Source organism: Antedon mediterranea, chromosome 4, assembly GCF_964355755.1.
Source record: "Antedon mediterranea chromosome 4, ecAntMedi1.1, whole genome shotgun sequence".
Lineage (NCBI taxonomy): Eukaryota > Metazoa > Echinodermata > Crinoidea > Comatulida > Antedonidae > Antedon > Antedon mediterranea.
In genome coordinates this window covers 33,978,484-34,001,806 of record NC_092673.1, presented here as the reverse complement: position 1 = coordinate 34,001,806, position 23,323 = coordinate 33,978,484, and the positions used below count along the sequence as shown (strand labels likewise).

Here is a 23,323-nt window from a genome sequence, read left to right as displayed (position 1 = left end):
CAAATAATGGCACTTGGTGAATGATGAAAGGTTATATCAACTCGGCTTTGCCTCGTTGATATAACCTTTCATCATTCACCTCGTGCCATTATTTGTACCATTGCACTCATAAACATTCATTATTTGTATAATATTGTACACTGTCTAGACAAACATGCCGCCATGAATATTAATCACTTAGGATAATGAAAACTGCAATTTATATGGAGAAAAGTCATTCTTGTATTATAGTCCATAATAATATTAATATCGGAAACGATAATCGGATACAGATATACAAGACCTTATGTTGACACTGATAATTGTTTTTTAAAAATATCATTTTACATTTTGTCATAAAAATATGTTTTTGTTTCTATTTTTTGTTGCTGAAATATTCATATCTGGTCATTGAATCTATATATAAATTTACGTAAGGGCAAAATTCGGTAAATCGCGCGTTATTTCTAGAATGTTTACTCGATGGTATGTAAAGTTGGTTCGTACTTTCGGTACTGATTTTAACCACCTGATGTAACCCTGTTTACTAATTAAATTGAATTCGATAATTAGTTATTGACGATTAAAACGAATTTAGGTTCAACGATTTTCCCCAAATAGGGGTGTTTTCCGATCGTGGTATACACTGTCTAATGGATGTCCAATTTGGAAAATTCCCTCACACAATAATACGAGGACACTTCGCATTTTCCTATCTCCTCCTACGATAATTGTTTTTAGTCGCGTGGAAGCGACTCTATAGTTCACTATGTCGGTCGGTCGGTCTGTCTGTCTGTCTGTCGGTCTGTCTGTCGGTCTGTCTGTCTGTCTGTCGGTCCGGTATCACTATGCGTTTTATCGCTTTATGACCTTATCTTGATATCAGTTTAATCTAGCTAAGTCAATTTTTCACAGAATATTCCTTATGGCCAGGAATCGATGTGGTTATGTTTTCACGGTGCGCAATAAAAAATTACGCGGTCTACGCACGATTTAATGAAATCACGTTTGTAATCATATCTTAACAACCATGAATCACAATTAAATAAAATTTGGTACTCATAAATTTCAGGGCATAAATCATCATATGGCAATACAATTACGTGCGTAGCGCATGTAACGCATGCGTACGCGCGCTTAACATTTTCAAAATTTATTTTCGATGAAATAAGAGTACGTTTCAGGCAATTTTAAGCGTTTACAAAATTGCCATGAGTGCGCAGATTTTTGCGCGCGCACTGCGCGTTAAATGTTATTGTGCACTCTTTTTGCCCGATTTCTGTTTTCTTGACTTACTTTTCAACTCTAAATTACGTTATACGAGCACGTCAAAAGTGACAGGCTACGCACGTGTAAATTAAAAAAATATCAATGTTTTTAAACATTTCAACATTTTTAAACATGTTCAGTAATTTCGGTCAGTATAGTTCACTATGTCGGTCGGTCCGTCTGTCTGTCGGTCTGTCTGTCTGTCGGTCTGTTTGTCTGTCGGTCCGGTATCACTATGCATTGTAGCACGCGACTTAATGGCTGTTGGCCTTGTTAATAGCTGAAAACCGGTTGAACAGTTCGAGTACAGCATCATAATGTTGAAGACAGGCCGATTTTATTTTAAAAATGCTATTTTGATAGATTTAATATACGTTTTTACAAATGTATTGATTTGCGATGAATGGAACATTCCAATCTCTGTTCCACAAGTGTCTATTCCCTCAGGCGTCGTAAAGGCAAGTACTGTATACTCATAACAGAAATTCGATCCATTTTTTTGTTCAATCTGTGCTGCAGAGGTTGGATATACATTTTTTTTTAAACAGATAATGAGCTAGCGTTTTCAGTCGCCGTATATTTATGTACAAATATTTATTATTGCAGTTAAACCACCCACATCATCACCCTTCCCTCACTGGCATGAGTAGGGTTGTAAATCCAGTAGAGGATAGGCCTACAGTGCATCACATGCCCTAAACGCAGAACAACTTTGGTGGGTAGGGTAGGAACCAACTTAAGTATGAATTGGCTCTAAGAAACAATTGAAAACCATTAGGCCTACTAATTAAGTTGAGTTAGATAATTTAATATATATTGACGATTAAATCGAATTTATGATTTGCCCCGAATAGAGGTGGTTTTCACAAATTGTTTTACATTATATAAACATATACACGTTGTCGTAGTGATATCGTTACATGTACTGTACTTTTCAATCGACTAGGACGGTGATAGTTTCAAGTATTACATCGCAATGTTTTACTGTGTTTAGTGGTATATTAGTTGTAAAACATGAAAACAATTAATATTTTTACTAAATGGATAAAGAATATATTTAAAAATTGTTCCTCTTTGCACCCATCCTCTTCCCCATCCCTCAACCCTAATGTTACATATAAAACACAAATTAAGTTTGTTTAAATTTGACTTAAACAATTGGTCTCATTTTGTGACAAGTTTCTTTTTCGGAAGTAATTCCCAGGGTGCTAATTTTAGTTGAGTACATAAATCACAGTGTCTATTTATTCGTTTCTGTAAACAACATGTATTATTGTTCTGCGGTACGTACATTTGAAATCGCCAGTTTTTTAACGCTGAAATTATTATGTATTCGAGAACCATCTGTGGGCACGACCTAGATGGTCCATTACCATCTACATAGTAATAACAGTTATCATACTACTGTAGAGGGCGGGCTACATTCTAATCCATACTGGTCAATAGAGGGCAGGCTAAGGAAAAAAGTTTTTGGGTACCAAAAATACACCTGCTGCCACCAACAATTTTTATAGAAATGACTTAACCACAACAACCCGGAAGAGCTTACTTTTGTGTTGTGACCTCATCAACAACAATAACACACGACAGAGCAGAGACTTCGTTTTCAATGTTTTGGTTTTTTTGCCTGCGTGACAAAAAGTTGACAAAGAAAGTAGCTCATCAAATTTCTAAAAAAAAGGTATGTATTACATATATTCTTACCTATTGCGTGACAATTTGCGTTATTTTTTGGGTATGCATACTGTAGGATTGCCAATTTAGGCCTAAAACTAATGTGACGTGTGAATATTTGTTTGGTCTTGCCTAGCTAGACATTCTACTAGCCTAGCCTAGGCCTAGCTAGCCTAGTTAGGCCTAGCCTAGATAGAAATATAGGGCTCTCTGCAGGCATGACTGTGAAGGACCTCTGACTATATAGATATAGGCCTAGGCCTAGTAGTATGCTAGCCTAGTCTCTACACTGTGTTGTGTGTGAATGATGTAATGTAATGCTGCTCACTATATATTTTACAATCATCAAAATGTAAGTACAGACATAAACTCACCTTATTACTTTACTGTATTGTATATCATTGTGCTATTTCATTTAATTTTATACTAATAGATACTTATTTTTTTTTTGCCGTGGCTAAAGATACGGTACCGTATTCTAACTTCTGTTTACTAAAGGTACGGTAAAATTGCATTACGTCATCGGACTTGGGATTTTTTTTCATATTGCGTCTGTTGAATGTATATGTAGAGAATTCCTATCGGCGGCGCCATGATGCGTGGATGTGTGTGCGCTACAGATGAGGGTTTTATTTTTACTCCAAATGGCCTATTTAGGCCTATATTTTTTATTAAATTTTGTTTACAATGGTGACCATAAACAACAAGCAAATGCGGACAATAAAGGGGCCCTCAAATACTATGATTTAGACAGTAGCCCCAGGGCTGACGAGTCACAGAAATCAGCGCACACCTGCAGCTGGCCCCAGCCTGGCATCGCTTTCCCTCTACACAAACAAACTCATATAATGAGGTTATAGTATGTAGTAAGTAGGCCTAGGCCTCTTTTGAAACGGTTTTCTGTATTCTAGAATTAAAATCAACATGTTTTGGCTTTTCAATAATAATAACAGACGTAGGCTACATTTAGTTTTTGTCACACACGACGGCGATAATAGCGATAAATAAAGTATAAAGAAAATGCGGTTGATCACTGTTTTCGCGATATGAAAAAAATCCTTATACGATGACGTCACACACGTACCAGCACCCCATTGGCTGGTTATGACGTAATGAAATTTTACCGTACCTTTAGTAAATAGAAGTTAGAATACGGTACCGTATCTTTAGCCACGACGTATTTATTTATAATTTATCTGATATGAGGATGATTATTCTAGCACGTGTGGGCCTCATCCTGCCAACTAGTGTTAAGCCTATGATTAATTATTATTTACTTCACTAAATAAAAAAAAACTAGAATTTAATTCGTCACTTTGACGAAGGTGATCATTTTATCATTTTACTGAAATTAATTTTTTTTTTACTTGCACGTACGTTAACATACGATCAGAAATGTTGATGTATGCCATCCTATTATACGCTTATGGTGCTGAGTTGTGCCTATTATATGCCATATATAATATGTACAGTATATAATGTATATCTATATACAGTGTAGCATAGATGAAATTACGGGACACACATCATGTTCTAATTTTTTGGTATGATGGAATTATCAAAATAAACTCGAAGATGACAATTTCGAAAGATAATGAATTGAGCAAATAAATATAAGAATTGGAAGAGAATTTGGCACGTAGAAGCGCTGTGCGCGCTCTTTGAAATTTGTATAACTGTGACGAAAAAGATGAAAAAACTACTTTTTAACTTCAACTGGCCATATGTTAACTTCACAACATCCGATAGGCTTGATTTTTATATGAATTCATATCTACATTTCATCAGCTTTCATAATAAATTATAATCATCAAGGTAACCTTCAATTCCGAAGAGCTGTATGATATTCAAATTTACGGCGAAGGTGAAATTACACGACCTACGTTATTCAAGTTTTTACGCGTGGTGATGTCATCAAAATAAAAATAGTGGCAAGTCATGAGAAAGTTAATTAATTGAGCAATCACATACTAACATTTTAGCGAAAATCTGGTACAAAATAACAGAGGGATGCGTTCTATTGAATGTGATAAAATATGACGAAAAAGAAAAAAAGCTTAATTTTAAATTCAAGTGGCCATTTGATGACGTGACAACATTTTGTACGTACAATGTGTACATGTATTCATATCTACAACTCAATGGCTTCCAGAATAAGTTTAAAAAATTGGGGGTCATCGTGCATTCTGAAGAATTATTTTCATTTTAAAAATGCCTTATTTTTCACCATTTTCAACACTTTGATGCAATTAATTTGCGCATTTTGTCATTTTGAACCTGCTCGTATAGCGTTATTTTATATCGGAACTGACTCAAATTTGGTGAATGTACTAAAGATGGTGAGTAGAATGCGATTTGTAAAAAAAAATCGTATTTTTTACGCTTTTTAAGTATCGCGCGCGCAAAAATATTTTTTTGCGCAGTAATTTTTTGAAACACGCAAATGGCCTAATTCATGCTCTAAATTGATCCAAACTTAATTTTGAGGTTTTTAAATTTTTAAAGAGCGATTTCACGCGCATGATCCTATGTGTGCGTGCGTTTTTATTTGCTAATATTTTTACCCTTGACCTGAAGTTTACGTTTAGTGAATTACATTAATATGTGATAATTAACTATGGAGATATGATAGGTTGAGGACAAAAGGAAGTGTTCACGTTGGCATTATGACCTGAACTGAAGAATATGATATGTTGTTATTGCTGAATTTTATTATTTAAATTCATATATAGTATACACAGTATAATCTGTATCCATATCACATACAGTGTAGAATAGGTGAAATTACGGGACCCGCTATTTATTGCAATTTTTAACATGTTGACGGTTTTAAAATGAAACGCGAAGGTAGCAATTCCGAAAGGAAATTATCTCAGCAACAACGTATTAGCGTGTAGAAGAAATTTAAATACGTAAAATATTGATGCGCGCTCTTTTAAATGTAATAAATTATGACGCAAAAGATGAAAATACGACTTTTTTTATTTAACTAGTCATATGATGACATCACAACATCCGATTGGCAAAATTTTCACATGATTTCCTATCTACAATCCAATAGCTACTAGAAAACGTTTTAATCGTGATTATCCCATTTTATTCTTACGAGCTATAACAGATTAAAATTTACTGTAAAGATGAAATTAATGCCACACGTAATTTAAATTTTTAGGCATGATGACGTCATAAAAATTAAAATATTTTTAACTCATGCGAAACTAATCAACTTCCAGAATATGTTATCCACAAAAAGTTGACCGTGCAGTTTAGAAATTACGACTGTTTAAAAAAAGGCATAATTTTGACAAATTTTTGAACTTTTTCATCAAAAAAGCGCACAAATTGTTCAATTCGACGTGCTCATATGACGTGATTTTAAGTCGAAATTGTTTAAAAGTTGATAAAATTACTAAAAAAAAGCTAGAAAAACATAAATCACGAGAAAAAAATATGTTTTCAACGCTACATGCGCACCGCGCACGTAAAAATTTGCTGGCGCGTGGGAATTTTTGACATGCTTAAAATTACATGAAACGCGTAGAAAGTTGATTAGAAATTAATTTTGCGCATTTTGAAATTTTAAATGCGCGTGCGCGCGTAACTTTGTGTGAAACATGCCATTTTTAATCCACAGAAAATTGACTCTTGATATAAATTAAATTTTCACCAAGTCTCAATACAAATCGACTTTTGGTTTTTAATCTATGATCAATCATTTAAATTCATAAAATTGCGTGCAAGTCACGTTGCGCAACTGTGATGTTTTTCAAAAATAGGAGGTGCACAACTTCACGTAAATGTCTATATTTGGACAAAGTTACGATATGTTCTGTTTACACATTTTAGAGAAACAGGGCTCACAAAAAAAGGAAGAAAGACAGAAGAATAATACAGACTAGACATGTAACTCGTCACTTTGACGAGTTAGTTATCCGCACGACAAAGGCCACGTGCACGTCATACGTTAGAATATTGCACACAGAAAAAGATTATGGCAATATGACCTGAACTGAAGAATATGATATGTTGTTATTGCTGAATTCTGTTATTTTTTGTCATATAGTATACAATATAATCTGTATACATATTACATACAGTGTAGAATAGGTGAAATGACTGGACCCGCCATTTATTCCAATTTTTAACATGGCGACGGTATCAAAATGAAACACTAAGATAGCAATTTCGGAAGGAAATTATCTCGGCAACAACATATTAATGTGTAGAAGAAATTTAAATACGTAAAATATTGATGCGCGCTCTTTTAAATGTAATAAATTATGACGCAAAAGATGAAAATACGACTTTTTTTATTTAACTAGTCATATGATGACATCAGAACATCCGATTGGCAAAATTTTCACATGATTTCCTATCTACAATCCAATAGCTACTAGAAAACGTTTTAATCGTGATTATCACATTTTATTCTTACGAGCTATAACCGATTAAATTTTACTGTAAAGATGAAATTAATGCCACACGTAATTTAAATTTTTAGGCATGATGACGTCATAAAAATTAAAATATTTTTAACTCATGCGAAAGATAGTTGATTGACCTAGACAATATAAAAATCGGGGTGAAAATGGAAAATGGCTAAGTTGAGATGCGCTCTATTAAATGTGATGACCTATAAAGAAAGATACAAAAATCCTTTATTTTATATTTGCGTGGCCATACGATGACGTCATAATGTCCGGTTAGCCATATTAATACATGATCCGATATATACAACTAATCAACTTCCAGAATATGTTATCCACAAAAAGTTGACCGTGCAGTTTAGAAATTACGACTGTTTAAAAAAAGGCATAATTTTGACAAATTTTTGAACTTTTTCATCAAAAAAGCGCACAAATTGTTCAATTCGACGTGCTCATATGACGTGATTTTAAGTCGAAATTGTTTAAAAGTTGATAAAATTACTAAAAAAAGCTAGAAAAACATAAATCACGAGAAAAAAATATGTTTTCAACGCTACATGCGCACCGCGCACGTAAAAATTTGCGGGCGCGTGGGAATTTTTGACATGCTTAAAATTACATGAAACGCGTAGAAAGTTGATTAGAAATTAATTTTGCGCATTTTGAAATTTTAAATGCGCGTGCGCGCGTAACTTTGTGTGAAACATGCCATTTTTAATCCACAGAAAATTGACTTGATATAAATTAAATTTTCACCAAGTCTCAATACAAATCGACTTTTGGTTTTTAATCTATGATCAATCATTTAAATTCATAAAATTGCGTGCAAGTCACGTTGCGCAACTCTGACGTTTTTCAAAAATAGGAGGTGCACAACTTCACGTAAATGTCTATATTTTGACAAAGTTACGATATGTTCTGTTTACACATTTTAGAGAAACAGGGCTCACAAAAAAAGGAAGAAAGACAGAAGAATAATACAGACTAGACATGTAACTCGTCACTTTGACGAGTTTGGTTATCCGCCGCGCAAGTGGTGCAACATTAACATTAAGAGGATAGGTTGAGGACAAAAGGAAGTGTTCACGTTGGCATTATGACCTGAACTGAAGAATATGATATGTTGTTATTGCTGAATTTTATTATTTAAATTCATATAGTATATACACAGTATAATCTGTATCCATATCACATACAGTGTAGAATAGGTGAAATTACGGGACCCGCTATTTATTGCAATTTTTAACATGTTGACGGTTTTAAAATGAAACGCGAAGGTAGCAATTCCGAAAAGAAATTATCTCAGCAACAACGTATTAGCGTGTAGAAGAAATTTGAATACGTGAAATATTGATGCGCGCTCTTTTAAGTGTAATGGATTATGACGCAAAAGATGAAAATACGACCTTTTTTATTTAACTGGCCATATGATGACGTCACAACATCCGATTGGCAACATTTTTACATAATTTCGTATCTACAATCCAATAGCTTCCAGAAAAAGTTTTAATCGTGATTATCACATTTTATTCTTACGAGCTATAACAGATTAAAATTTACAGTAAAGATGAAATTAATGCCACACGTGATTTAAATTTTTAGGCATGATGACGTCAAAAAAATTAAAATATTTTTAACTCATTCGAAAGATAGTTGATTGACCTAGACAATATCAAAATCGGGGTGAAAATGGAAAACGGATAAGTGGAGATGCGCTCTATTCAATGTGATGAGCTATGACGAAAGATACAAAAATCGTAAATTTTATATTCGCGTGGCCATACGATAACGTCACAATATCCGGTTAGCCATATTAATACCTGATCCGATATCTATAACTCATCTACTTCCAGAATATGTCATCCACAAAAAGTTGACCGTCTAGTTTAGAAATTACGACTGTTTAAAAAAAGGCATATTTTAAACGAATTTTTTAACCTTTTCATAAAAAACGCGCGAAAATTGTCCAATTCGACGTGCTCGTATGACGTATCTTTAAGTCGAAATGGTTTAAAATTTGGTAAAATTACTAGAAAAGGCTGGAAAATTATAAATCACGCGAAAAAAATACGTTTTGAATGCTACGTGCGCACCGCACACGTAAAAATGTGCGCACGCGTGGGAATATTTGACATGCTTAAAACGACATGAAACGCGTAGAAAGTTGATTATAAATTAATTTTGCGCATTTTGAAATTTTAAATGCGCGTGCGCGCGTAACTTTGTGTAAAACACGCAATTTTTTTTCAACAGAAAGTTAGCGCATGATATAAATTAAACTTTTGCAAAGTTTCAAGTTGAAATGTTATTTGGTTGTCGAGCTATGTTAAATACGACAAAATCGTTAAATCGCGTGTACGTCACGTTGCGCAATTGTAAACATCATGAAAAGCTTCGCTGCACATCTTCATGTGCATGACGATATGTTGAAAAAGTTACAAAATGTTATGTTTGCAAGTTTTAGAGAAAAGCGTTCCACAAAAATCATACAGAAAGAAAGAAGAGAAATAAAAAGTTGATGTTGATGATTTCGTACAATCACAAGAGGTTATCCTGCAACTTCGTTGCAGATAACCAAAAAGGAAAAAGATCCCATACAATAACAAGGAGTTATCCGCCAAGTGCGGATAACTAAAAAGTTGATGTTGATGATTTCGTACAATCACAAGAGGTTATCCTGCAACTTCGTTGCGGATAACCAATAACAAAGATTTCATACAATAACAATAGGTGATCATTTTATTCTAACTGATCACCTAAATAGAGAAACAGGGATACTATACTTTTGCATCAATCTTGAAAAACCAATTATATATTCATATTCATTTAAACAGTTTTATGCCAAACCATCTTGAATGGTCATGTTATTTAGGTGCAAAAGTAAAGTTAACGCTGGTATACCTCCCTAATACTAGAAAGTTTAATAAGCTATCTCTCTACTCTCTAGCTTACTTGGTTTATTATTTAATTATGTGTAATAACTTATTGCTTCTCCGAACATTTGTAGTCATTTATCATTTTGCACCTTTGCAGTATCAATCAATCAATGGTTTATTCCCAACTTTGATACCAAAATGCAATGCAAACAAATAAGCACCATAATATTATACAATGAAACATAAAAAATAATATTTCATCTGGGCCTCTTGTAATAGAATACTGCATTCTAAACCGGTTATAATTAGTTTGTTCATCTCAATCTCATTTTTCAGTTCAATTTTTACTCACATTAATACCTCAGTTTCTCAGTTTTGTGGATGTACTTAAAAGGACATCATTATTATTTTAAACATTTATAATGTTCTGTGCAGTTTAAAATTACTCCTTTTAAAAAAGCAGGGTTTTTTTTTGTTATTAAAATAAGAAATCATTGGGATCTTTATATTATTATTTATAGATCAGTTATTTTGGGGATTTTTTTGCAACATTCTCTTTTCTATAGGCAATAAGTATTTAAAAAAAATGTTGTTGTGAATACTTTTCATTCATTATCCACAGGCCCTACTACTATACTGTATAGTGTATACTGTATAGTGCCTTCAGCATTTACCTTGAGGGAGAACTCTGTATTATCACAGTACTACATTACCTGGTACGGTATAATTAATAATAATATATACATTGTTACTACTGTACACAAAGCAATTTTGCATTATGGGACTAAGTTAATATTTTTCCATCAAATCAAGAAGAATGACAAATTGTTATTTCAAAGTAAGATTTATTATAGCATTATACAACTAAACATCCACGAGCTAGACAATGTTGATAGTATACAGTATTTTACCTCAACAATTCAATATTCAGATGTTTTCTGTCACATTGCGAAAATATATTACAGGAATTTTTGCTTGAGTAAGTAACAATTTGTCATTTATAGCCTACTCAAAGCCTTGAAGCAGCTATACCTGTTGTACACAACACTGTATACTTTCAAAAAATACAATATTTGTTAATATTTTTGTGGAAAAAAAAAATATTTGCACATGTTGCGGTTTCTCCAGCCTTCAGATCTTACAAAATTGATTTACATGGAGCTGTTTTAATAATTTCAACCCTTATGCAAATGCATGTTTGCAAAGACTAAGATATGTGGGTGTGGTCATCCTTATAAGTAGGTATCCCAATGAAAGCGCACAGAGGGGTATCACTTTTGAAATATTGACGAAATTCGAAAAAGTAGTATGACTTTGATGTTAAATAAATCGTATTCAATCTTAATTAATACTTACAAAATTTATATTGTTTGAAAGTACTTGTTTTAATCTATGTATAAGTGTGTTTATAATTAAAATTAATGAATTAGTTGCCGAGAAAATGCGATTTTAAAACGGTTCTAAAATCCCGTCGAGCCGATTTCCGCGCGTTGAAAACCTCATCGGAAAATCCCCATCAGTTTTCAAAACACGATCGCACGATTACCATTGGAGCTAGCGGATTAATTTTTGTTGTATGTTATCAGGCTTTAAATAAGCTTTAATTTGATACGAAAATCGTCTTCTATAAAAAGGTTTTTCGTAACGAAAAGTCAATTTTTGTGACAAAAATCCAATTTTGATTCACCGTTTATGGAAAAATATTATGGATTTTGGTATTAAATTATAGCTAAATCTACATTGAAATCGATAAAACATAGTTTACAAACGTATTGTGCATGGTAATTGAGCGAACTACATTTTAAAATGGTGCATGAGGCGTAAATCCCATTCAAAATTTTAAAGATCCAACCATTATAATCCGGTGAATATTGTAGTGAGTAAAATATTGTACTCTAAAATACGCGCGTGTTTGTTGTGGCGTTTTCCGTTAAATTCATTAATGCACCCTATCAGCGAATGGTACGTTCCATATTTTGAACACGTTGTTTAGTTTTCCTCGCTCGAGTTCGACCGGCTCGACGCGAGATGTGTGACAGCAGCGATGTCGGAGATTGACATGTCCTTTTCCGTCGTAGAATATCTGGTTTTACACATTAATTTAACAACTTAAAATTGATGTAATGTGCGGAAGATTTATTATGCAAGTATACAATGCAAATGCGTTAGTTTAAAATGTACCGAGGAAATTTATTAAGCTAATTTACCAACGTTACATTTGACTCTGTATACGGCGGCCGAAAGTCATTAACTGCGACCGAAATACTTTAACGGAGCGACTACTGATCGCGAGTAAGCCGTGACTTGGCCTAAACTTTAGCTCCGTATTTCAATTTAATAACGTAATAATACGAAAAGAAAACAATTTTTATAATGTTATATATACTATTCAGGTAAACAATTAATTGTTTTAATTAACATTGATTATTTTAAATGAGTTTATTTTGACCCATATTGTGCGTTTGCCTTAAAAGAGCATATCTTACTTAGCTTAGATTTGGTGTCATAATCATATGGGCCTAAAATCTTGTTTTACGTATTCAAAAGTTATATATAATAGTATTTATGATTGAAATTATAAATATAAAGTATATTAAAATATTCTAATAATTATACTTACCGAAAATTAGTGTAAAAGAAAGGAAACAGTACACACCGTTTTTAACATACTTTTTCATTTTTTTCTTTTTATAATTTTAAATTTCACCATTAAAAAAATTTTTTTTTTTCATATACACATCTAAAATATATTTATTAATGAAATATACACTACATTCTAACAAGTACAAAAAAAATTAAATGAATTAGTACAGTAGTTCAAAAGTTACAGATCATTGAAAAATTGCAGTTTTTTCATTTTTTAGGGAATTCCAGCAAAAATGGGCGTTAAATGCTTTCCTACCACTTTGCGGACCAATAATTTAAAAAATAGGTTTCGTTGAGGCTCCAAAAAAAATAGAGTTGTACAACTCTGTGATATCTATAGGTTTAACAAAATTCAAAACTTTTAACTAATTATTGTAAAAGTTATAACCTTTTAAAAATGCTTCCAATTTGAACTGCAAAAAACACCATTTTTAGGCAAAAAATCGTATATTTTTTTACCACTTTAAATAACCATAACTTTAGAACGGGTAATCGGATTTCAATCATTTAAATCGCAAAATGCTAATTACATTACGTTCTTTATGGTTAACTGAAAGAAAATGTAAAAAAATTAATCTGAATTTTTTCATTGGGATACCTATTATAAGGGCGCAGGTCATGGTTTGTTATGTTTTCTCCTCGATAGGAAGAGGCAATATATCGGTTTGTCTATGTAATGCACTTATCAATTGTATGACCTACTATACGACCCCTGGGAGAGGTGCATCATGGATGTGTCATGCAAATAATGCTCAAGACAGAGGTGTGTGTTTGTTTTGTTTTAATTGGGACCGCGTAAATTGTGCAGTATTTCGGTATTCTGCAATACTATTTACATGCAGAGTGCTGTTATGCATTTTGCTGCACACTTTCAGTGCATCTGATTGGCTACATCCTTGAACCCACGTTATTTATAATTAATTATTGACGCAGGGGTACATCAAAAAACCTAAATAGTGCATTACATCAATGAACAATGGTGTGTCAATGTCCCCCCATCATGAACAACATGGTCACAATTTATCATTTTTCAATGAAGTCCACAAAACCAATTCTGGTTCTGCATCATTTTCTTTGTGATTTGCCTATTTCTATCCCTTTTTCTATAAATAATTTTGAAATTTGTATACACTAGACAAGGAATATTAAAATTTATATAGTATATTTTAAAATACTAAATAGATCAACTGTCTGCTGTTTTAGAATTTAGTTTATTGTAAATTGACAGTACTTAAATGCAAAACATACTGTATTGTTATTCTGTAATGTGTAAATCAAGTATTTGTACACAAACTATTAAGTACATTTTGTCTGTCTGAATGCAAAGTAAGCAGACACTAATGTAATAGCACTTGATGTATTGACTAGATCAGCATCATTGGTAGTAGTAGAAATTAAAGCTAGACAGTTACCATCCATTACAGACACAGGAACTAGGATTATCAATTTACTTAAAGCTCTGTCAACACTATCAAACTATAGTTTCGTGGTGTGCCCAGATATGTTAATGATGTGACGTCATCGGGTACATCACATTTTGTTGTCACATAATAAGTTTGATAGTGTAGACAGAGCTTTAGGATATTTTGTAAAGTACAAAATGTATACATTTTGATTTAATTACCAAATAATTAAGAACACAACATTTTTTTTTTATGTAATTATTTTGTATTACTGATGGCATCAGTAAATAATAAAATGGAATTACTTTAATTCTTTTTTAATAATATAGCATGAATTATAACATTTCTTTTTTTAGTAATTAAAACTATTAATTCATATAAGATAATAATACAGGCATTATAAGAAATTCTAAACCGCCCTGTGATATACTGAATATTAATTAGTTAATTTCAAAAAATAAAGATGAAGAAATCTGTAAGTAAGAATGAGAAAAAGTCACCCTAACCGAGATTCAAACTCGGAACCTGCAGATGTCCTAACCATTAGACCTCTGGGGCTCTCATGCTATTGTTCTAATTTGGTTGAACAGAATAGCTACTCTTCAACACCCTTGGCGTGTTCTCAGCACTTGTTCTCAATTGCACGAGCAACAGAGATCAAATTGATATGCTCGCCTCAAAAATAATTTTTATATATTAAGGCTAAAATATCAGATTTACAGTAGGTTCATCTTACATACTGTACTTAGCCAAAATTATAAAAAACGCTAGCTACTTAATTTAGATGTGGGATGCTATTAACATTTTCAAAAGAAACATATGAAACAGATAGTTAGTCAAGACTAACTAGCAAGAGAAACTTATGCCGACTCATTGGCCATGATTGTCACCACTGTTTCAAGAGAGCATTTAATCAATGATCATAAAGGAGGATAGTATTTCTTAATATCAGCTCACAAATTATCAATTGAGAGCAACTTAGGATCATGTAGAGACATTGAACCAGACCTTAATTGCTTAATTCGCTGAATTTACTCAGCCAAATTTACTCAGCCAGATTACAATGCAATTACATCAGAAAAGTGTAATTAATAATGGTTATTAATTAAAATATTAGCCAAATTAGCAATTGATATTGTTTATTAGATTATATTTAATATTTTTTATGATTAATTTATTTATGAAAAATGTTTATGTGGCAATCATTACAATCATGTACAATTTTTTGGTTCAAAATCAAATAGATTCTTTTTACAGTTTACAAAGAGAAATGTACAGTACAGTATGATATGCAAATAAACATTGTATTTAGAATGTCCATTTATGATTAGGATTTTATGGAAACCTTGAATATTATGGGGTGTGTCGTATTAAAGGACCAGGATGTTGTAATCTATTGCGCTATCTGTATACAAGTACACAGTACAAGGTACTTATGTGACAAAAAAATGTGATGTGCCCATATATGGACATGATGATGTCATATCACTACCATATTTGGGGACATCACAATTTTTTTGTTAAACTAGTTTGATAAGTGTAGACAGGGCTTAAGTTAAATATGGGAGGGGGATGGGTGGTTGGGTACACAATTGAGACGTCTCAAGTCATAGAAACCTTTACTTTGACAGAGAAGTGAGGTCTGTACAGTATAATACTCATTTATTTACTGGATTTAGACAGCCTTTCCCCTGCTTCATTTAACCTAAATATCTTTACAAAAACTTTCGTTTGTTAATCATTTTAGTAGGTAACTTTGTTTATATTATTGTGTGACTCAGCCTGGCATCAGCTGTTACCGTGAGAGGTGAAATCCCAAAGGTACTGACGGATTTGCTGTATCTATAGTGAGGCTAGTCAAGGGATTTATTGTATTAGATATCAATCAATTATTTATGTTTGTGTACAAAAACATCAGATCTGTAGCTATTCTCAGTGTATTTATTTCAATGGAGAGAGCAAAGATACTTTAGCTCTAGAGACAAAAATGGGAAGGGGAAGGGAAATGGGCTTGCATGTTTTGAAGGGGGTGGGGGGGAATTCTTCTGGATTTTTTGATTTTTTTAATCTAATGTAATATTGTTGCTAAAAAGATGAAATATGTTTATTATAAATCTTCAAACTTAATTTTTTTATTTTAATCATAATCATTGGGCTATTAGAATTAAGATGAAATATAATATTATGATCAAACAATTTACAAAATTTATATATTTTTTAAAATTATAAGTAACATTAACAAACAGTATTTTAAAGTTATTTTAAAGTTAAGATAGATACAATATTCATAGACAATGTTTTCTTGAAATATGAAAATGCTATTAAGGATCACTATAGTATTATATGATAAAAATATTATTATTTAAACCTGATATTGATAGTTAGTGATGGGTTTATATTATCCTCTATGGTATTGTTGCTTAGCAACTGCTTACTCTGTCTCTAATGAGAAATGTAAGATTCGCAGTCCTGTAAGTAACGTACTCAGATTTTATAAATGATTTCTTTGAACGTTGCCGTATTCAGGCAAAGATAGATTTTGGTATTAACAAAAATATATTCATATAGTATATGAAATTTAATACAGTATACACTATTGTATTATAGAACTAAAAATACTCCAAAATATCTCTAAAGCTGTCTACACTATAAAACTAGTTTGACAAAAAAAGTGTCCAAATAATGGTAGTGATATGCCCAAATGTGGTAGTGATATGACCAAATATGGTAGTGATATGCCCAAATATGGTAGTGAAAAAACTTTTTACTCCAAAATATCTCTAAAGTTCAGTCTACTGTACACTGTCAAACTAGTTTGACAAAAAAAAAAAGTGACATGTCCATATATGGTGCAATGTGTCCAAATATGGCACTGCAGTAAGTGATATGACATCATCATGTCCATACAGTATATGGCACATCACATTTTGTCACATACAATTTGTGTAGATTGTGTAGACAGACCTTAGTAGATAAGTAAACCATGAAAAAATGTAATTAATAATTAATTTTACTATATGAAATTAATCAATAACTTTCTATCCATTGAAGTAGATATCAATATCAATCAGATCAAGTTCAGGGATTTTTTTATTAGAGGATTTTTTTATATGAGTATAATAAAAATTGAATGACAGCATTTTTTTAAAATTGTATATGATGTGTGTAAGAAAGCCTATGTATCATAAATTGGGATTGTACAGTACAGTTGGCAAATCCAGGATTATGAATTAGTAGGGCACAGGGCCTAAACATGGCAAATTGTACTGCCTAAAACTGACAGAGTACAGTAGTCTATCTTTTGCATTACAATTTACAAAATTTAGGGAGGCTTGGGCCGGTAGGGAACCCCTTGAAATCGCCTATGCTGTATCATACACCTCTGAAGTATAAAATCTTCCACTTTGCATACATTTGTATAAATTGTAAAAAAGCAAAGCCTTATGTAACATTCATAAAAGTTTACCATTGTTGAATATAGGTGCCTTGCTCTGAACTATTAATCACTATATGCATCATTACAGTACCCCTTGAGTCAATATTGTTCAATAGATAGTGATGTACTGTACGTGTCTGAACTTACATAAAGAATGGCTTTGATAGCATGACACAGTAGATACAGAACATTATATAATATTCATCATCTCTTGTGATTAAAACTACAATTATTATTAGTATTATTAATTTATATTATTGTATTGTTGCTTGTAGATACTGTAGTTTCTAGTTATTTTTGTTTTTAGCTTATTTATAATTTAGTTATTCATGTCTTTTTATTTTCAATATGTTCTGTTCTGTTTTGTTTCTTGGACCGCACCACATATTGTGAGGGCCACTGATTCAAAGGTGTATGGTCAACAACAAAATAAAATGTCAATAAATATTCGTTGTATGCTGTTTTTTAGTAGAGGCTATAGAATTTTTAGAAGTAGGAGAGATTTTTTCTCAACACATATTAAAGATAATTTAATAATATATAAATTATAACATCGTCCAATAAAATAGATATTAACAGAAAGATTCACTACAGAGCTTTATTTGAAATTAAAATTTATTTGATCCTAATTTGAAAAAATAACATTGAAAACTTAATGAATTCAATATTGCAAGTCATTAAGCCTTGCTTTACTAAATTAGTTGCACCAATATATTTCTATAACGTCATAAGTTTTGATTTGACCCGGCTGTAGTGGCTTAATCATAATCACTGTATATCTTTGTAAAATAATCATATAATACACTACACACTTAAAGGAAATACAAATTTATTACTTAGACTTCTTGGCATCATAACATAAATTGTTTTGTACTATTTATGAAAATCTCAATTGTTATTATAATTAGACATGATTGTAAAACATGGCATTGTAAAAATATTATGTGACATGAAAGCTAAACTAAACATGGCTGAGAGGCAGAGCTACAGTAAAGATCTTAAATAACAAACAACAAAAGCCTAGTCTACAGTTCACTACAGTAGCACATTTTTGTTTGTAAACTGATCAGGAAAACTTGAAGTCTGTCACAAAAAGTTTTTTGAAGTTTGCAAGTGTATATTAGTAAGATCAGTTGAAAACCTTGGCAGAAAACAGGTATGCAGAAGTCTAGACTATTAGTTGGAAAACTTTAGAAAACTCTAACATTTTGGTTTTGTGTAACTTTAGACCATTGACTAGGTTTGCTAACAATATTTATTATAAAAAAAGATTGTAAAACATGAATCTTCTTTGGAGATAGAGAGGAGAAAGAGAGGGAGTATGATTTCTTGACCTGTTTTTGTTCTTTTAAATAAAATGAAATATAAAAACATATTAATTTAAGAATTGTCATGAAAAACCTCAAATACTTTTAGAATCCCCAATAAGTGGAAACCTTCAGGAACCAACAATACATAACATCTTTAGGGTCTCTCCCTAATAGAGTTTGGCAATAGTGTTTATTTATTTATTTATTTATTTATTTCGGTATATGAAACATTACAAAAAGCAGAACAAGTCTGAAATTATTGTAGCACATTATATAAAAAATTTACATTACAGATAAAAAATACAAAACAATTTACAATATGCATAAGAAAAATAAATATACTGTACATTAATCATTAAAATTTATCTAGTATTTTAAAAATATTTATCAAGGTTTTAATTTATTTTAAGCAATAAATACAATAGTATTAATTTAAATGAATTTATTTATTTTCTTATAAAAATCCTATATAAAAAAATTATTTCGAGTTAAGCAGATTAACAATATACGGTACAGCAGACCGTTTATATCTGTCGGTTTTGCATTTAGGCACTTCCAGATTTCCACCATTGGATCTAAGGTTTAATTTTCGCTTGCGGCAAGGAGGGAGCATATCCCTGTGCAAAGTCGATTTTATGAGACCCTGACCAAAGGAAAGCACCAGACTTTCCCTCCTTGCTGCAAGCGAAAGGAGTTGCGTCTCCTCTAAAGCTAAATCGTACGATATATAATTTTTTCCCAGGATAGTTCTTAGAGCTCTTTTTTGAACAGCTTCAATTTTATGTGCTAATTTTTTAGTAATTGCACCATGCCACACAGGGCATGCATACTCAAGAATAGGTCTAATATAGCAACAGAACACCTTGATCAGGTCATTCACAGACGCGCGAGACCTCCTCATCACAAATAAAGCAAACATCTTTCGAGATGCCTTAGAGACTATGTCTGTGACATGCATGTCCCATTTCATATTATCTTGAATAGTAACCCCTAACAATTTGAGGTTGCCAACACATTCAAGGATAGTATTGTTGAGGGTGAATGGCTGGAACTCACTAGCATTACGCAAAAAATTAATTGTCATAACATGGCATTTAGACGGTTTAGGCAACATATTGTTAGCTTTACACCAGTCATCCAAATCATCAAGGGAGACCTGTAAATGGGAATTATTGTTTTTTTTCACGACTTCACCTAGAGTGAGATCATCCACATACTTCCATCTTCTGCAGCTTCCTAGACTGGCATCATTAATTAGGACCAGAAATAAAACTGGGCCCAATTTAGTGCCCTGGGGCACGCCGCAGGTGATCTTTCTTGTACCCGAGATGGTCTTACCCACTCTGGTATTGATGCCTCTATTAGTAAGGAAGCTGCAGATGATGGGTATTATGGATGATCTCACTCCGATATCTATTAATTTGTTAATAATTATAGTATGATCAACCCGATCAAAGGCTTTAGCAAAATCAACCGCGCATAAATTAACATAACAATGTTTACCATCAGTATCCTTCAATACAGAATCAATTAAACTAATTAAGTAATGGGTGGTGGATGCACCCTTGCGGCTCCCGAATTGTCTACTATCAAGCTTAACACTAATGTCCTCTATGATCCAATTAACTAAAAAAGTCTCAAAAGTTCTTGCTAATAAGGGTGTAAGTGAAATAGGACGCAGATCGTTACAGGTATTAGCTCCTTTGATTTTAGGGACAGGTACTACTGTCGCATGCTTCCACCTATCAGGGAAAATACCTGCTTTTAGGGCACAGTTAAACACATTGGTTATAGGGGGCGCTAGTTCAAAAGCACATTCTCTTAAAAGTTAATATATAGATATATTAACCCCGTTTCCCAATGGATGAGGTTCTACTATATGACACTAAAAGGAGACTTTAAAAACAATTAACAAATAATTTTTTTTTTATTATTTCAACCAATCTTTCCAGTTTAGCCAAGTGGGTTTGATATTCAGGGCCCTCTCAATAATTGTTCAATCTGATAGGCACTAAATTCATCATGCATTTTTCACACCTGGATTTAAGCCAAAAGTTGTTTATTGAAAATATTATAATACTTCAATCTACTGTACAAATATGTTATCATTGTGTTTGCATAAGCTTTCAACAAAGTAAATGTAACAGTATTGATATAGAGGAACATTATCATCTGATCCAGTAACAATTTGAATAGACATATGTACACAAAGATGAGTGCTAGACTGCTATATCTAATTTATAATGATTCCTCTTTAACTATCTGTATTGTAATTCACCATCATTTAGATTTTAAAGTGATCTTGATGAGTTTGTATTATTACTTAACTTGTTACAGTACTGATATTTTGTCAACATCATTTATGTTTGTTTACTGTAATGAAGTGAGTGTAACTGTTCTTTATATCATTAGCATATTCTGACTCCTGGTTATTATGCATTAGTGGATCAAATACATATTAAATGTAGTTTACTGCAGTAGTCACACAGTACATTTTCATTCCTCCAGCACTTTACAATTTTCAAACAGAGAAACTGCTTATTTTACAGTGTGGATTTATTGATTTGGATGTTGGTCAGTCATTACAGTACCGAAATCTGTCATTCTTGAATGCACCAGGATTCTTGTTGCAGCGTTTTAATTCAACTGCTGTTTGCTATCTATATCTATATTCATTTGAAGTTATTTTTAATTTAATACCATAGTACACCCACCATTAAAAAGTAGCAGTTTATACTGGGTTTTTGTTTAAATTACCTGTTATTTTGTCCAGAGTCAACCACCCAAAGAATGTAAAACTTACTATGGATTAAAAGTTCAGCAAGTTTTAAACCTGACAGTCAACTCCAACACAATCACAGCTCGAAAAAGTTCCAACATGGAGACTGGCAACAAACAGTTATGACTGCATTGTCTCACAAAGTTGCAGCATGGAGGTTCTATTTTATACCTCCATGGTTGCAGCATGTTGCCATTAACAATTTAATGAATTTTATTTAAAAAAAAATGTAACTGTATCTTTTTTACTGTGTCATTATTTGACATTGACATTTAACTTACAGTAGTTTGGTAGTCAGTTGCTGGTAGTTGCAACTCGGAAGCTCACTGGCATCATTGTCTGGATTGTTGGAAGTGAAATATTACTGAACCGTGTGTTGTACTATTTGCTTACTGACACTATGTTTTACATTAGGTCCCATCTGAATCATTACCTTCTCCATCAATATTTCAAAGTTCAAAGAACATTAGAAAGTGTTGTTTTATATGTGTCTTAAGTTGTTTCTTTGGCTCACAAAGCGTTGTTTATTGCTTGTATCGTTTGTCAGTTCGAAATAAATGGCTCAAGAAATTGTTTTAAGTTGTATTCTTAAAATATCTTGCATAGTAATAGAATAGATTAAAGCGGCTGTTTGTATCTTTTATGGCAAGCCTTCACATTAATCACAGAAACCAACAATTTGTAGACTATTGCACTTCAGAAAAAAGCTGAACATGAAGGTCCTAAACTTATGTGAATAGTAAACTCATAACACCGGACTTTGTGAGTTTTACTACAGTAGCTCAGTCGGTGTTTCAGAAGCCTATTTCTGAGAGGTACTGCCAAGGTCACTTTGGCCTAATTTAAAGTCTATAGATACCCGGGTTTATAGAAAGTTAGTTTGACTAACTCGGAGCAATTCTGATGTACCTCTGATGTACGTCTGATAAGTTTCAATAGTACATCCAATCTATCTTGATCTTTTATAGGCTTCTGAATGTAACATAGACAAGCACCTCCCATCCCCAAAGGTATAACGAATACTGGTGTATTTTTTTAGATTGTATGACTGAGGGAATAACAAACTGAACCGCATTGTGAAAAGAGTGTGTGAACTTAGCTAGACTTTTGGATAAAATATTATTTTTATACTATAGAATCTATAATGTAATAACATATTTTCAAAACATTTCATGTTTGTTATCTTTCAGGTTTTGGTACATAAGCTGGTTTATCTTCTTCGTGTTGTTGGATTTATTAGCAAGAATTACTAGTGTTGCTCTGCAGAGGTTTGTGTATAACTATAATAACATAATTTCATTTAATATTTATGTTCTGTGAGATTACTATAAACTTAGGTGATCAGATAGTTGTTATCCTGATGAGGTGTGAAATTAAAACTGCTGTTTATATTAATTTATAAACAAACATATGGATCAATAAGCAGGGTATGAATTTTATGGTACAAAGTATGATGTATGCATGAATTATAAGCCTACAGTATTCCCGTCCATTTCTGTTATCATCAATGGAGGTCAAAAGACT

At 32.3% G+C, this 23,323-nt stretch overlaps 1 protein-coding gene across 1 annotated transcript in view; it reads left to right on the top strand.

The window, feature by feature from the left end:
• The first annotated feature begins 2,852 nt into the window (after positions 1–2,852).
• The window catches only part of LOC140047386 (rho-related BTB domain-containing protein 1-like), a 42,248-nt gene continuing 21,777 nt past the window's right edge, over positions 2,853–23,323 (top strand). The window contains exons 1-2 of the mRNA XM_072092387.1: positions 2,853–2,929; positions 22,990–23,067. The gene's annotated coding sequence lies outside the window, so the exon portion shown is untranslated. The remainder of the gene's footprint in view (positions 2,930–22,989; positions 23,068–23,323) is intronic.